This window comes from Amphiura filiformis, chromosome 4, assembly GCF_039555335.1.
Source record: "Amphiura filiformis chromosome 4, Afil_fr2py, whole genome shotgun sequence".
NCBI lineage: Eukaryota > Metazoa > Echinodermata > Ophiuroidea > Amphilepidida > Amphiuridae > Amphiura > Amphiura filiformis.
In genome coordinates this window covers 17,858,136-17,877,254 of record NC_092631.1, presented here as the reverse complement: position 1 = coordinate 17,877,254, position 19,119 = coordinate 17,858,136, and positions in this window count along the sequence as shown.

Sequence of the window (19,119 nt, the reverse complement as noted above, 5' to 3'; positions counted from 1 at the left end):
CGCATATGGGAAGCCAAGTTGCTTGCATACTACATTAGCGTCACGTAGGTCCCAATCGGAGGAACAGAATGTTGTCCAGTTTCCAGAGTATGGGCACCTGGTCTGGACATAGCCATCTCCAGGATAAAGGCCATCTACCAAACGAACTTCAATATCAGCTACATCTGTGTGTGTGAATGAGAGGAAAAAGAAAGAAGGAAAGAAAGAAAGAAAGAAAAGAAAGAAAGAAAAAAAGAAAGAAAGAAAGAAAGAAAGAAAGAAAAAAAGAAAGAAAGAAAGAAAGAAAGAAAGAAAGAAAGAAAGAAAGAAAGAAAGAAAGAGGGAGAGGGAGAACGAAAGAAAGAGGGAGAGGGAGAAAGATAACATGGCGTCAGAAAGAAAGGATATAACGAGAAAGAGAGGAGAAAAGAAAAAGCCGGTTATTAAACATCACAATTCAATGGTCAATTGCAAACACAACCCAAGTTGTTTGACCTATCCCTAGTATGACCGATCTTACCAGTCGATAGATTTGACCCTGTCATGCCATCATCATCTTTAGAGACAAAAGTTCGGATTCCCTAGCTTCCGCTATTTCCCGTCAAACTATATAGTATTTGTATACTATTTAAACAATTCCTTTTCCTAACTTAGCCCTAACGTCCTCGGGGTGGTTTGGTTGAAGGTGCCCTATGTATTGCTCGTAATAGCATTATTTGGCGTGACGTAAAGGTTAAGGAAGTAGGGGTCCAGTGTTTCAGAAGACCGGTGCATATTATTTGTAGCTTTCGTGGCTGCTGTTCAATGCTTAAATTAAGCTGTATTGGTTCAAGAAACTACAAGTTGAAACTATTATATCATATCAAAATTAACGAAACCAATATCGCTGTTTTTTCACCTGATTTACACAAGGGTTTCCCATTTTTCTTTTTAGGGTTTCATCCCTGCTGAGCAGGGGCGTAGCAAGAGCCTCGGGGCGTAAGGACAAGGAGCAGTACGGGGCCCTTTTAACATCTCCTTTATTACTCCTTATTTCTTTTCTTTTTGCTATTACTCGGGGGCCCCGAACCCTTGGTCCCTGGACGTCGTCCACCCTAGCCCCTCTTGCTACGCCCCGGCTGTAGAGATTTACAAATCTTATTACATAATTTATCTATCATCATAATATTACCTGCTAAACATCTTATCCAAACATCATTGTCGTGGGAGCATGATTCGGTAGCATTTAACAGGTCAACAAATAAGCAATCATGAAAACTCCGCCCATATCCAGTGGGTGGACAATGAGCAGACACGGCCAGAATCTGTCCCAGGTCACTCACAGGTAGATCTGCAGTAGGTACAATTTTCATGGAACATGGTAGAGGAGGAAATGGAAACCCTACAGCGGAACATACAAGCGGTAGATAGTTGTTATACAACGTATCGGCACAGATTGTATGCCATACGTTAGGAACAGCCGTCTTCTGAATGCGTACTTCAAGTCTTCCTTCGTTGGGAGTAATTCCCCCGGTTAACCGCCATTCCAGTGATTGGTATCCTATAAAGGAATAGAAGCCGAATAAATGTCGGGAACATTTGTAGCGTCTCAAGGAACAGCGTTTGGGGGATAGAACACTACTTAATAAAATGTATCTAAACTGTTTGGGATACACGGAAGGACTGTGCAATGATTATGAGCCCTGGGCATGCTGGGGAAGGGTAAAATTGGGTGGGCAAGTATTTTTTGGCGAGCGGAAGGGGGAACACGCAATTTTTGGCAGGAAATAACAGGAAAATTAGCCCACACAGTAAATTATTTTGGACACCCGGCGTTGTTCAGTAAATTCAACATTGAAAAATGCCACCAGTCAAATATTTTGCACATTATACAAAATTGGGCAGCGTATAATTATTATCAAACTAAGTAGCCCTGGCATCATGATATTTCTTGATATCAACTGCTTCTATTTGAAAGTGATGTATCTTCTCATATCATTTGACCAATTCGTCGGGTGCATAACATAGTGACAGATGCCAAACCCAGGGTGCATTACATAGTGACAGATGTCGATCGCAATTTATCAAGAAATGAATATTGGGAAAAAGTTGAGTAACTGAATTGTATTGTGTCCAATATCTGTGATTGGACATTGATTATAAAGTTGCCATTAATGTGTAGCAATTCATGTGTCTATGGATTTCACAATTTTTTTGGAAATCTCAACGTCCGTCAATATGTATTTTACCGTATTGTGTAGATCCGTTACTATGTAATGGTTTGGGATTCACCGACTTCTGCTGTTATTTAGTATTTCAAATACAATTTCATATTAGCTAAAATTTATGGCTATATGTGTATGTGTCTTACTCTAACCGTACGTATTGTGAGTTTCTGCATGACGCTAAAAGTTCTTGTCTCGTTACTTCTGGTAAAATTTGTTCCATTTAATCTGTAACATGTGTGACATTTTGTACCTAAGTCGTATATTATATGCATGAAAAGATCAGTTTGGAAGTTATGCATTTTTCAGTTTCTTTAGTTGCTACTTGATCGATATATGTGATCAGTCGCACTATTTTAGTCCCCTTAGTATCAGGTAAGTTGCTATGAACAGTTTTGAGGACAACAATTATCTTTATATAATAAGGGATTAATAAAGGGCGGGAACCTGGTTTGGATTCCAGAGGGAGTTTGGCTGTAAGAGACACAGCTATCACACAAGGACTAGCTCAGATCGCACGCCAAATAAGTTAGCAGTTCAAAAATTGCAAGTTTTCCCAGCCTTGAAAAAATAGCCAGACCTGGGAATTTATAAAATTCCAAACATTCTATATATTATTTATAATTTTCTGCTATACACACAAAGGAGCTGTGCTTTTAATATCCGCGCCTAACCAATAATGGGTATTTTACTCCACGGTCAAACTGTGTTCCCTGTAGGATTATTTATTGACCACGACCAGCTGCTAAACCAACCAGTCTTTTATCTGTATGCTTAAGGCCCGGTCACATCATGGCATTATGACGGACGATAAGCAACGAAAGGTAACGAACGTGAAAATCACAAAATGTTGACGGCAAAGCGACGGCAAAAAGAGGAAAAACAAGATTCGCTGACGAGTAGGAACGACCTTCAGCGACAACACGACGGCAAGGGACGAAAGGCTGCGGCAGGAAACGGAGACTTGCGACCAAAACCGGACGTTGTCTGGGCGGCGAGTGACGATGTCTCGACTTAGCCTGACAACAAACAACGAGGTCGGACGGCTGGCAGCGGATTTTCTTGCGGCAAGGAACGGCAGCTGACGGTGGATTGCGGCGATGATGACGTGACTCAGCGGCCGACACCAAAGCTTGTGTGTGTGCGTGTCACCTGGGCACCTTGGGAGAACAATGCCAGTGCATTGAAAGGTTAACCCAGGTTAAATAAGAATGAAATAAATAAATAAATAAATAGTCCACTTTGGCGTTTCCACTCTTCAAAACGTTCTGATCATCCACTCAAAAATATCAATATCAATGATAATCAAAAATATTAACATCTATATGAACAATAATCAAAAATATTTAAATCAATATAAATAATAATCCAAACTATTAATATCTATATCAATAATAATCAAAAATATTAACATCAATATCAATAATAATCAAAAATATTACACATATCAATAATAATAAAAAATAGTAAAATCAATATCAATTACAATTAGTGTAGCTCTGACTTCCTCAGGACAAAGTACCTAAGAATGAGACATGTAGACCGCCCCTTGCCTACTGATGACACTGAAAAGAGCCGTTCACTGAAGACTGCCACTTGTCAACAGAGAACAAGTATATCTCGCATATCTGCTAATATACATGTTTTTATGGCTCTGAAAAGAGCCGTTCACCGAAGACTGTCCCTTGTCTACAGAAACAAGCAGACCTCGCCTATCTGCTGATTTTAAATGTTTGATGGCTCTGAAAAGAGCCGTTCACTGAAGACTGTCCCTTGTCTACAGAAACAAGTAGACCTCGCCTATCTGCTAAATTTAAAGGTTTGGTGGCTCTAAAAGAGCCGTTTAATGAAGACTGCCCCTTGTCAAGGGGCAGTCCTCAGTGAACGGCACTTTTCAGAGCCACCAAAACCTGTATATTAGCAGATAGGCGAGATCTCCTTTTTCTCTGTTGACAAGGGGCAGTCTTCAGTGAACGGCTCTTTTCAAAGTCATCAGTAGGCAATGGGCGGTCTACGTGTCTCATTCTTAGGTACTTTGTCCTGAAGAAGTCAGAGCTACTCCTGACGAAAGCTTGACAGTTCTAAACTTGTCCGACGGCAACCCGCTAAAACCCACTAATTGTTATGAATTCCCGTCGTAAAAGCCTATCCCACAATCAATATCAATAATAATCAAACATATTACACATATCAATAATAATAAAAGAAATAATATAAATATCAATAAAAAAAAAAATAATAAAATCAATGTCAATAATAATCTAAACTATTAATATCTGTATCAATAATTTAAAAAAATATTAACATCAATATCAATTATTATAATCAAAGATATTAATATCAATATCAATGATAATAAAAAATATTACAAATATCAATAATAATCAAAATATTAAAATCAATATCAATAATAATCCAAACTATTAATATCAAATATATAATAAAAAATATTACCATCAATATCAATAATAATCAAAATGTTAATATCAGTATCAATAATAATCAAAATATTAACATCAATATCAATAATAATAATAAAATATCAATATCAGAAATCAGAAATATTAATATTTTTGATTATTATTGATATTTCTTTTTATATGAACAGACGTCAAAAATCGCACAAAAAGGTTAAAATCGTGGACCATCGTTTAACAATCGTAACCCATCGCAGACCAGACCACCGTTTCAATGCCGCAGGTACTCGCAAACGACCCGCGATCAACAGTCAATATCCGTCACTCTCCGGAAAAAATTCGCAGGTCACTGTCGCACCAAGATCGTTACAATTTCGTTACGTGCCGCAACGTGTCGTCAGGGTTCGAGATGGGACGTCACTTGCCGTTGTTTTTTCGTCAATGACTACCAACGAAATTGTGACGACCTCAAAACGACTAGAGACGGCTTCGCACGGTATGGAAACGTCAATGAAATGAGGGTTGCGGTCTCCAACGAAATGTGAACGAAATCACAACTACTTTTTTGTCGTCACAACATTTTCAACATGTTGAAAATTTGCCGACGAACGCGACGAATAATTTCGGCCGTCTGCGGTCGCTAACGGATTCGTCAGCGACAACTAACGGCAACCCACGATGAGTGACGATAAATTCGAATTTATGGCTCTGAAAAGAGCCGTTCACCGAAGACTGTCCCTTGTCTACAGAAACAAGCAGACCTCGCCTATCTGCTGATTTTAAATGTTTGATGGCTCTGAAAAGAGCCGTTCACTGAAGACTGTCCCTTGTCTACAGAAACAAGTAGACCTCGCCTATCTGCTAAATTTAAAGGTTTGGTGGCTCTAAAAAGAGCCGTTTAATGAAGACTGCCCCTTGTCAAGGGGCAGTCCTCAGTGAACGGCACTTTTCAGAGCCACCAAAACCTGTATATTAGCAGATAGGCGAGATCTCCTTTTTCTCTGTTGACAAGGGGCAGTCTTCAGTGAACGGCTCTTTTCAAAGTCATCAGTAGGCAATGGGCGGTCTACGTGTCTCATTCTTAGGTACTTTGTCCTGAAGAAGTCAGAGCTACTCCTGACGAAAGCTTGACAGTTCTAAACTTGTCCGACGGCAACCCGCTAAAACCCACTAATTGTTATGAATTCCCGTCGTAAAAGCCTATCCCACAATCAATATCAATAATAATCAAACATATTACACATATCAATAATAATAAAAGAAATAATATAAATATCAATAATAATCAAAAATAGTAAAATCAATGTCAATAATAATCTAAACTATTAATATCTGTATCAATAATTTAAAAAAATATTAACATCAATATCAATTATTATAATCAAAGATATTAATATCAATATCAATGATAATAAAAAATATTACAAATATCAATAATAATCAAAATATTAAAATCAATATCAATAATAATCCAAACTATTAATATCAATATATATACCAATAATGATCAAAAATATTATCATCAATATCAATAATAATCAAAAATGTTAATATCAGTATCAATAATAATCAAAAATATTAACATCAATATCAATAATAATAAAATATCAATATCAGAAATCAGAAATATTAATATTTTTGATTATTATTGATATTTCTTTTATATGAACAGACGTCAAAATCGCACAAAAGGTTAAAATCGTGGACCATCGTTTAACAATCGTAACCCATCGCAGACCAGACCACCGTTTCAATGCCGCAGGTACTCGCAAACGACCCGCGATCAACAGTCAATATCCGTCACTCTCCGGAAAAATTCGCAGGTCACTGTCGCACCAAGATCGTTACAATTTCGTTACGTGCCGCAACGTGTCGTCAGGGTTCGAGATGGGACGTCACTTGCCGTTGTTTTTTCGTCAATGACTACCAACGAAATTGTGACGACCTCAAAACGACTAGAGACGGCTTCGCACGGTATGGAAACGTCAATGAAATGAGGGTTGCGGTCTCCAACGAAATGTGAACGAAATCACAACTACTTTTTTGTCGTCACAACATTTTCAACATGTTGAAAATTTGCCGACGAACGCGACGAATAATTTCGGCCGTCTGCGGTCGCTAACGGATTCGTCAGCGACAACTAACGGCAACCCACGATGAGTGACGATAAATTCAAAATTGCAATTCGCAGCTTAACGTCGCTTGCCGTTCACCCCTATTCGTCATAGTGTGACCGGGCCTTTATATGATTAAGAGTGTTCATTCAAGCCTATAACAAGGTCCATCATTGGCCGACTTGCTGATAGGTAGGGCATTATACAAAGAAAATCTCAAACAGGTGACAATCACAGCACATGTTTGATAATGGCCAACTAACAACGAAGTAACATATCCACCAGGGCTATGACACTCACCTCATTTGCATGGCAAAATTACCCGTCTCCTCTGCAGCCAATTTGGTTTCGCTCCATCGAAATCAAGCTGGTCACGGAGGAGACTACCCTCCTTGTGTTTGTTCATTTGTGTATGGAGAGCCCTTTTTGGAGTCTATAATGACTTAGGCTACGCTCTCAGCTAGAGTCCGACGCTGCATTGTACTAGAAATACCTTTTTGAGAAATCGCTATAGAGCCAATCAGGAACACGTATTCGTTTTGAAAATATAGCATTAAAATTAGTATCACCCTTGTGGCCCCGTGCAGTGGAAAACCTTAATTCTTTCATTAAAAGGAAATGAAAATTAAAAAAAACACGGATCTACCTGTGCACCTATAAAAATGGGCACAAATATGAATGAATTTTAAGAAACATACGGGATATGATTAACATTGACCTGACGCCATGATAGTAGGATCTATTAGTCGTTTTATATACAATGTATATACCGTATTGTCATAATACCAATATTTGTCATTATATATGATGAGTAATATTTAGCAACGTAAATGTGCAGTTCATATGCACAAACGAATACTGATCTTTATGATATTCAGGTTTTGTACATCACATATAACATGTCACATAGGAGGTCATACGTGTTGACCTTCATCTATTGTATTTGTTCATCTGTGTATGGAGAGGATTAACGCCATTAAAACTCCATCAGTATTAGGGCGTAGTTCAGTGAACTCACCGGATTGCTGTTCCAAGTACTTTGATAATACAGATAATATGTATTAATGGGTCGAGGCGATTGCATTGAAAAACTTAATAAATTATTCATAACAGTTACGTAATCAATCGATAGTGCGGACACTTTTCATTTGCAAACCACCAAAATTCGTGATCTTTTAGCGTTGGAAAAGAAACCACGTGAATCGGAGTGCCCTCTCAAGAATATCAACTCTCTGATATCCATATTAGTATAGCATATAGCGTAGACGCAAGCTTCCATTCGGGAAATATGAAGACACTCTCGCTCGTCGTGCCCTTGGCTCACGATGAATGTTATATTATAACATTCATTGTGAGCCAATCTGCATTCTGCAAAAGCCGACGATCAGACTGAAATTCTAAAACAAACATTTCCTAGATATCAGCGTTAACTTCATGGTAATCTTAAAATGCATTGAAAACAATAAATTGCAGTCACAAAATATATAATAGAGAGATTGCGAAATTTACGTGAAACGTGACACGGGAACGCGAACGGCAAGCTACATTAGTCGAAAATCGGTTATTATGCCCTCTAGAGGGTGAAATCTATTGTGAATTGGTCAATCGTGGAATTACCGTAAAGGCGATTACGTTGCGGTTGGTAGCAAAAATGACGTTCCAAAATGACAAAAAAACGCATTATAAAATGCAGATAAATGTTATTTTTATCATGTTATGAAACGAATAAAAGTATCCTAATAGAACAAGTAGAGTCCGACATGTAATAAAATCCATTTTGGGGTTAAAATTTGATCTCGTATAGACAAGAAGAAGTGAACAAATTTCGATTTTTTTCGACGCGAATTCGAACGGGCAGATTGCCTATTCATTTGTGTGTGGAAAATGCCGTCCAAAAATCAGCTTGCGAAGAGGCGTTTTAGGCAAGATTGTGTCGTGTTACGGCATAAATGCGGTATAATTGTCTGTTTGGGACGGGGAACAGAAGTTCGTGCAACGCTATTTTTCGCCTTGCTTTTTCGTTGTGCAATAAACAGCTGTCAAAGTGTTTTGCTTATGGATACTATTCAGCAAACTCCAAAATGCTTTTAAAACATGATAATGCATGTGTTTTTGGTTTCAGTTAAAACGTTTTGATAACATATCGATGTATGTTTATATAAAAATCATGAAAACTCGTGTTATACTGAAAAAAGTAATACAACAACATTTTAAGCCAAAATTCGAAATGCTATAGTAAAATATCATTTGGCAAACATATTTAAGTGTCTATTGTGTTAGAACGTTTATCAGCAAGTTTAGAACAAAGGGTTTTTTTGAATGTTATTAAAACTTTTAATGCCCTTGATCCTCACATAACCTTTAACCCGACATTTAACGTTTTCTGTAATATATTTGTGTTTACTGGGTAGTAATCGAACTAGGCATATTATCTATTTTCATTTTGCTTTAGAAAGTAGGGTATTATTTATATGATAATGGAGAATTGTTTCTTGTTATTCGAATATTATACACCAAGACTTCCTAGGCATCCAACACCAAACTCTGTTTAGATTATTTAGACAAATAGCATACACGTGTGAACATAGGCCTATACTCATTTTCCAATAGCCCGCAAAACTCAAATATCGCTAATCTGGACTGAATGCTTGGAGCATTATAGATACAGCCAGTCGTATTTGCATATCAATACCGAGGAAAGTAGTTCGATGAAAGAAGATAATCTTCTCTGGTTCGATGCACCCAAGGTGAATCAATGGGTGCTTCCTATTACCTTTAGATTATTTGTCTCAGCATAGCGCCATCATGATTGCAATTGCGTTTACACGTAGTCTTGGTTCAGACTCTATGCGGCTATCACGAACATAACTAGTAACGACGAGCGTTAGGACCGACACAATCTGGCTGTGTAGGAGGCTAGTTTGGATGTGAACGGGACTATGACGTTCTACCGCAAAATGCAGAAATCCGTAACCCGTATGGCGTTTGCAGTGAACGCCTCTCCGCAATCTCTCTAGTATTAGTAAACCACCAAAGCGAATGGCAACGTAGGTATGTGGAAAAGAACTGTGTTAACAATAACAAAAGCTAACAAAGTATGTGCCCAATGATCTGTCTTTGGTATCTCGCTTTTTTGAAATATCACCAAAAGTATCCATTTTTGGAAAAACGTCACAAAATGTATGAAAATTATTATACTTAATTCTCTGGGTTAATATGGTGAACAAATTTAATCTTTCCCCAGAGCGTCGTGCTGGTAATACGAAGGTCGCCGGTTCGAATCCGGCCGGATACACTGGGTTTTTTTTTCAACGTTTATGTGCACTGGCCTACTCTGGGGAAAGATTAAATTTGTTCGTCACAAAATGTACTTAAAACAAACATGAACCTTCCAAAATAAATGCATATTCGTACTCGGCGGCCCAATCACTACCTGCTGCTGTGATCTAGGGCAAGTCGTTGCTTCCCCTTTCCAATTACCTGTACTTCAAGTTTGCCCATAACCCAGCCCTTAAAGACTGGAGGAATCAACACATCTGAAAATGTAATATGTTTAGTGTCCATTTAATCCAATAGCATTACAGGACATATTATTCACATTCACCAGCTAGACAAGAATTGTATAAGTCTTTCATTGCACCCATAATGCAAACTGATACAGGTGACCTTTAGGTGCAGGTGGTGTTTCACAGAATAAGTGTTAAGTCCTTCGGCATGGTGGGATATCATCTGAGGTTGAGATTTCTTGATTTGTGGTAGGTAATGTTGCGTACAACTTATCATGCTTATAGCTTATAGTTACCTCAGTCTTCGCTTAGAGTTAGCCTTTGAAGAAAAGCTTTGAAGAAATATATATTTGATCATTGACAGATTGCTAGTACTTACCTTCTAATTCTGGTGGAGGTAACAGCTGAGCATGAAGTCCAAAATTTAGCAATACCAAGAAAAGCACCGAACGAGGAAATAAGCTCACACACTTTGGATGGTGATTCAATGTACCGGTAAGCAACATCGCCACAAGAGAATAATAATGACATCTGAATTGTATTAGTAACTTAATTAGTGACAGCACTTTATTTTTTCGCGTGACGAGTACACTGTATGATGGTGATTGGCGAAATACCGAATTCACTGTTGGTATAACAATATTGTATATTGTAGTGAAATTTGTTCTGTAGATTTCGAGTTGTACCATGTACCACCTTACCTGATGGCCCGCCTGATGGGTTTTTCATGTGCTTGATTAAAGGAGCGTTGTTAATAACATAATCAGCCATGCAGAAATTAATGAACTCGAAGCGTATGATAGTATAATTATCAAACCACTAGACCACGAGCCTGTCATCTGGAGTAGCGTGAGTCATCCTATTGAAAGTGGGGCGGGTCACCGGGCCTAATTGGGGGCACAAGCCGATTTTTGGCAGTTTTTCGGCAATTTGTCTAAGGGAATTTCTAAAACAACACATTTTCTGAATGGAAAATGTGTTGTTTTTTAAATCATTCTTGATATCTTTGGTGAAATAAATCAATGCTGATATTACCCCAATTTAAGTGACGTAGCCAGTATTTTTTGTCCCATTGTAGTCATTTTAATGACACTTAATACTCTTTGTCGTCCCTATTTTATCCCTAAAAAATGTCTGTAGAGGAAATTCCCACCCCTTCCCCCTCTACGCCACTGCCTGATTACACAATAATATACAACAAGAACTACAACAAAAATGATAACAACATTATACATGTGTAAATCGAATTAGGGTGAAAATATTCATGTACAAGAGTTAGTAGGCCTAACCCCTAGAAAAAGAAAGAAAGAAAGAAAGAAAGAAAGAAAGAAAGAAAGAAAGAAAGAAAGAAAGAAAGAAAGAAAGAAAGAAAGAAAGAAAGAAAGAAAGAAAGAAAGAAAGAAAGAAAGAAAGAAAGAAAGAAAGAAAGAAAGAAAGAAAGAAAGAAAGAAAAAGAAAGAAAGAAAGAAAGAAAGAAAGAAAGAAAGAAAGAGGAGAGGGAAAGGAGAAAGAAAGAAAGAGGAAGAGGGAGAAAGATAACAGGGCGTCAGAAAGAAAGGATATAACGAGAAAGGGAGGAGAAAAGAAAAAGCCGGTTATTAAACATCACAATTCAATGGTCAATTGCAAACACAACCCAAGTTGTTTGACCTATCCCTAGTATGACCGATCTTACCAGTCGATAGATTTGACCCTGTCATGCCATCATCATCTTTAGAGACAAAAGTTCGGATTCCCTAGCTTCCCCTATTTCCCGTCAAACTATATAGTATTTGTATACTATTTAAACAAGTCCTTTTCCTAACTTAGCCCTAACGTCCTCGGGGTGGTTTGGTTGAAGGTGCCCTATGTATTGCTCGTAATAGCATTATTTGGCGTGACGTAAAGGTTTCCAGTGTTTCAGAAGACCGGTGCATATTATTTGTAGCTTTCGTGAAAGAAAGAAAGAATTGTTGGTATATAAACTCTTATGTAAAGGATAAGTATCCTCAGGATGTAAATTTGGGATCCCCTCCCATATCTTAACCTTCCAAATTTTATCACGATTCATAACATAACTATAGTTTCACAAATCAGTTTGATTACTTTGCCTAACGCCTCCATGATCAAAAGTATTTTATTGCTGGCATGGCGCTCTTTTTCATCGGGACACTTTTTCCTGTTGAAGTCCCGTTGATTTAGTACCCGCATTTGATGTCATCTTCTGGCTTTTGTTCTTCCATATAGTCCCTGCACAACTTGTAAACCCACAGGCTTAGCAGGTTAAGACTCCTTGCAAGGAACTCCAGATGATGTTGATATATATATCTTACCACAAGACAACTGGTGATTGACGTTTTTTATTCATTGTGACCAGAGGAAGAATTTGAGTATCATCGAGTACATTTTAATTGGAGTGCCGCCTTCATCTCTGTCTGTTAATTGTTTGCAAGTCGTTCTGCCTTGCTGACTGGAAGCTGCAAATATTATTATATCTGTTGTCTTTGGTCTTTCCAACGCAGTAGGGGAAGGCATCTTCCTCTTGGTTGTGTGAAATCCTGGTGATAGACTTGGTAATCTGTTGCCAGGCATCCCGGACAACATGACCAAAGCACTTGCATTTAGTTGGGTTGATCTTCATCCCCAATTCTTGCATGCTTTATTCAAATTCATCTGTACCAATTTGGAGCTTTTCAAAAACTGGGTGGTGTCATCCGCATAGCGGATGTTGTTGATCCTAACATCACCCATCCTGACACCTGCATCATGTTGTTGTAAATCTTACACAACACACTACTGGAATAAATGACTAAACTGATACGCCTGTATGTCGAATTCATATCAATATCTATATCAGCCACAATACATACGACATTGCGGCGTTGGCCTATATGTCGTACACAAAATGGGAAATGTCGTGCAAAATTGTCCCATATTGTGAGATACGCCATCTTATTGATTAATGACATGCTTGTCTTGAAAGTTTATCAGAATCCAGAGCTTCATACATAATGAAACCTAACTTAGCTCATTTAGTCAAAACTGCTCATACGCCAGTATAGTGTCGTCCGTCCGAAGCATTATATTCGTCAGATTTCATTTCGTGGGACACCCTGTAAAATAAATAGTTAACCGTCCTGATGAAGTTGAACTATAAATAGTAAATAATTGTTGACCATCATTGTTGCATACCGCTGATTTTAAATAAAAGCAAGTTTACGCTTATATAGTTAACAAAATATTTTAGATTGTGCAAAATGCGTTTGGACAGACAATAAAGCAAATCCATGCATGAACGCGACCACAACACAGAAAAACACGGGGGTCATGATGGTGTACACACGGTGCATTTGATATTTCCATATTATATATAGCCTACGAAGTGTTAAAGAAGTTGAATTCTGTATAAGTTATAATCTGGTATAACTTCTGATTAAATGCATGTTGCCAAGAACACCGATATCAAAATGCCGGTTTCTGATTTATCTGTCAGGCATAATCCTGATAAGTGGCTGTTAAACTTGGCCTTGGTATGTATCATGCTAAGTATTGTGAATTGCCAGTTCGGAATACCACCAGGTAAGTAAGTTAATATGTTTGCAGAGTGCGTTGTTGATGGTGTGTGGTGAAGGGATGTTTATGTATTCATATCTCGGATTGGTAGTAGATGGGGTGTTGAATGTATATGTGGGAGTGTAGATTATGGAGGATGTGTGTAAATCACGGGATGTAAATGCACTTGATAATGGATTACTACAGTCGGAATTTCAATTGAATGAACACAGCTTTCAACAGTTGCACTCGATCCAACCGCGATCGTATATCGCGTATTTAAAACTACAACGCGAACGCACGACCTTGGATACAATACTAACCATTATTTTATGTTTCAATGAATCCAAGTGTGTGAAAATATTGGATAATAATGATAAAATTGGATTACGCCCAATATTTATTGGTCTCGCTATGAGTTTTAATATATTGGACTCGAGGGCATAGCTCGACCATTAATATGGGCTAAATCGAATCCAATTGTATATCAATCACGAGTGCTTTGGCATGGTTGGATTCGCGTCCGCGTTACTCACGCACAGTCGCACACGCTGCGTTCATTCAATTGAAATTTCCACTATAAAGTTAGTATCTTCCCAGCAAACACAAAACGTTTTCGACATCATTCGCAAAAGGTTATAAAAGGTTGTCAGAAAACGTTTAAATGTCGGGTTATATAAAGGGTATATTAAGGGTATAAAGCGTTTTCATAACATTAAAAATCATTTTTTGATAATCTACTGCTCAGCAAACAAAAATGTTTTAGAGAAAATGTTTAAATGTCGGGTTATATAAAGGGTATAAAACGTTTTAATAACATTCCAAAAACATTTTTGAAAACTTGATACAAAACATTCTAAACAGAATGTTATTTTGAGGTTGAAAAAATATTTTGTGAAAAATGTTTGCCCAAAATATTTGCAATAACGTTTTAAAAACGTTTTCACGACCTTTATATAACCCGACATTTAAATGTTATTAAAACGTTTTGAAAAAAACATTTTAAGAACATTTCTGTGTTTGCTATGCGCAAATGTTTTAACATAATGTTATTTAAGTGTTGATAAAATATTTGGTAAAAAATGTTTGCAAAAATAGTTTACAATAACATTTTTGAAAACATTAAAAAATATTGTTGTAGTGTGTTTTCATACAAAACGTTTTAAAACGTTTTCATGACCTTTATATAACCCGACATTTTAATGTTATTAAAACGTTTTATATAAACCAAAAGCCAAAATATAACTTATTAAAAACGTTTTTAAAACGTTTTTGTGTTTGCTGGGTTATGAGCAGTTTTGAAAATACCCAGATGAAAGTTATAGGTTATAAATGAGTATGTGTGTGGTGTGGGGGTGTAGGGATGTATGGGTAGGGGTGGGGTGATTAATTTTTAATTAAGGGTGAGTGTGGGGTGTGTTCGAGAATGTGTGTGTAACTTGGTAGGGGTATGTTTACTAAACATTCATCACCAAGCATATCAGATATGTAATGCTAGCTTTCGGTTTTTATTGCGGAGGATAATGGTAAATTGAGATTTTCCAGATATTAATAATTTGTGTCCGTGCAGGTGGGGATTGTACGAGAGATCCTATTTTGATATCACTATTATGTGACAAATTGGTACGATTTGAAGACAACAAATGCGTAATATCGTCGGGAAAACAGGGAAGAACAAACCTTGTGATCATGTCATTTCACGTCCCAGTTTGTTCGTTCATACAGGGTGTATCGAAATGTTTGGTACCCATTAGATTTGGTATTTATTGTCAAGCTTGCTTCTTCAATATGCAATATTGGATCTTCTTGAAATGCCAATGACTTGATAACCTTTCATAACATCCCTCTGAACAGAAGATAGTCCTGAGTTACGTTTTGTTGTAGTAGTCTTGTCCATAATCACTGGAAACTGATGGGTACCAATCATTTTGATACACCCTGTACATTTTTTGCCTTTAAAGAGCCTACGGAATGGCGGTTGACGGGAGGACGTACTCCAAATGAAGGAAGACTCGAGGTCCGCGGTATCCAAGGACAACCTTCTTCCAGATGGCATACCATCTGTTCTGATCCATTTGTCATGGATATTGCACCATTGGTATGCTTTGATCTTGGATGGCCATTGTCTATCCCTTGTTCTCAGGTAATAGCTCCCACACATGCGGATCTTCCTGTAGATGGATTGGGTCCTGTTCAGGACTTGTTTGCGTTGTGTCCTTTACAAGGAATACAGAGCCTTTCGGAGTGCTTTTTCGTTAGTTTCCAGAATTCTACTACGTGTTCACATGAGAACGACGCTTGGATTCGATGTGTAACAGGTAAAGAGAACGGTCACTGAAGTTATAATTTTTTTGTACATTCAACAATACTTTTCATCGGAAATATTAACACTTTGTACACTGCAAATTGCAAAGAACACCTCGGGCGTGTCCCACCTCTTTAACACCTGACACATGTTCTTAAAACTGTAAGAACACGACATATATATTATACGTGTTCTAAACGGTTTTAGAACACGTGACAGTGACATTGACATAGAAAAACACTAGTGCTTTTCAAGCAAAAGTTATATTTAGACTATTTATGACGTCCCATGTGCTCAAATATTTAGATATTTGTCATCGTATCATTTTAAATGGGGAAGGTGCTGGGCGGCTTAAGTTGCACGCACCCCTGGCTAACGTTCTAAAGCCCATTCAGTCAGGAAGATATGGATTTTCATCTGCCAGGTCAGACAAGGATAACATACAAGATCTGGCAATTTTCAAGGCTGCCCAATGACATAACTGACCATATCACCTTGTTCTTAAACAGATTCGACAGACCTTGATGTCCGGCTAGTGGAAGGTCCCATTCCTGGTGAAGGCTATGTCCAGACCAGATGTCCAAACACCGACAACTGGACAACAGTCTGTGCTGACGATTGGGACCCACGTGATGCTAATGTAGTATGCAAGCAACTTGGTTACGCATATGCGTACGGGATAGTACCGGAAGGTTATCTTATCGAGACAGATTTAGGAGATGTCATCATAAACAATGTTTATTGCAGTGGCGAAGAAGAGACATTTGGTGATTGTCGATTGGAAAATGTAGCATTGTGTAGTAATTTTGGGAGCCCCGGCGTTCAGTGTGCAGAGTGTAAGCAAGTATCATAAATACATCCAAAAAGAAAGTTTAACACAGCACATAAGTAGGTGGTCGTGATGTGAGGAGAATATTTTGTTAGCTGCAGTGTAAAAAAATCTGAATAATTGGGAAGTTTGGTGCGATTTGAAAAGCTGCAAATCGAAACGAATCACGCATTGTGAAATTGCATCTATTAGCCTAACATGCTCCATACACCTGATGTCAGTGGCGGTCAGCGTGTACCATGGATCGGCAACTGACAATGCTGATCGCAGTTTTTCAACCTGGAGAGCATATACATTTCAAATTTTTGGCATCGCCTCAAATGTCATTCAATTAAATTTTAATGTAATTGCTGATGGAGCTAACACAAATCTCTGTGTTTTATTGATTTTAATTAATTTTTCGCAAAGTAATATGATCATCCGATCAAGTGTGGACTTTCTTTTTGGATGTGTTTATACAATCTGGTCTCTCTAATATTCAGTCTATATCGCACTGAATCACATTCGATATTCAGTCTATATCGCACTGAATATATGGTATAAATAGCGCCATCTACTGATACCTTAGAGCGGTTCCTGCAGCATAGCTGAACTATGTGGTTCAGCTGTCGTCAATTTTACATTAAAGTGAAGTCCCATTCAGTGATCCAGCGCAAGTGTAAAAAAATTAAAATTGTTTATAAATTGCTTAAAAGTGAAGAATGAGTCATTTATATTGTCATTTGGTATTTTTGAAATGAAACATTTAGCAAAAACGAAGAAAACAGCAGTATTGACGAAGTTGAAGCCCCATTCTAGTACATGTAGCTAATTTATATATTGTCAGTATATTAATTACAGATTCATATAAATGCCTTATTTTGTCTTAAGTACACGGCTTTCGGCTGTACCACTAGCAGGCTATGTTAGCACATCTTTGACAATGGCAAAGGTGCCAAAATCTTTAAGGTTACTCTTGCTTTCTCTTGCTTTGACATGCTCTCAAGACTGCAAACCTGTTTCTGCCCATTTTTTAATTTGCGGACCCATTCTCTCGATAATTACAAGAATGCGACTTTTTAGGTGATTCATATTCATGCATAGGCTTTACACTTTCATTTAATCTATAATTCGCTACTCTCTCTGATTATATAGTAGAGCTTATAGTCCAAAGAGCAGCCACTAACACCTCAAAAACATTTTATATTTTACCGGAACTCACAGGGTTGTACAAATGGGGCATTGATTTAGTGGTGTGCTCACTTCAGTGCAATATAGACTGAATATAGAATTTGATTCAGTGGGATATAGACTGAATGGACACGATGGACAAAATAATGTAACACAACACGTCAAGATTTTCTCTAATCCTTTTTTTTCTGCATCTATTGTAGATTTTGAACTTGACGGCAAGGCAGTTCCTCTTTGCGGTTCTCATCATTGCGGGCACCCTTTATCAACAGATCCTTACAACAACCCAGCCGAATTTTGTAAATGCGACTGTGCCTGTGTAGTTTTTGACGACTGCTGTATTGACTTTGATATTAACATACATTGTTCTCCTGACGGTCCACCACCTGAAGAGCTAACAATCAACAATGTACCAATAGCGTATTACGGATGCATTGGATTACCTGGTTTCGCTGAAATCGACTATGGTCTCGTTTTAGTATCCAGATGTCCTGAGTCTTGGCCAGATATCAATACTAGACTCAATTGTGAAGTTGAAAGAAATATTACAGATATTATAGGCCTTCTTCCTGTATATGACTCAATGAACGCTACTTACAAGAATATCTTTTGCGCAATATGTCACGGAATCGACCCCAATGAAGTTACATTTTGGAAGGTTGAAGAAAGGTATATATTTTTGGTATTTGATATGTACATTGTGAATCGGCCAAACGACGCCTTTCGACCCCGCAGTTGCCCTGTTAATTTAATCGACGCATGCGCTTCAGAATCCAAAGATTCTCCATTGGCTGTTTCTTGTCAATCTTATTTTGCGCCAGTTTTTATTACGTCATTCCCGGGTCGTTTCCGAAACCCTCACTGTGCTCTCTGCAATGGAGTGTTGGAAAATGAATTACCTGAATACTGCCTGCCATGCGGGGATTTTTCATGTAGCCCTGAATACCCGGAGGAGATATGCTTTTATCAACAATGTACTGGTTTCGGAGACTTCTTGACCGTCGAAGTTTTGTTTAACTTCGACGATTTCCAAAGTAACTCTTATAGTGGAAGCGACACTATGT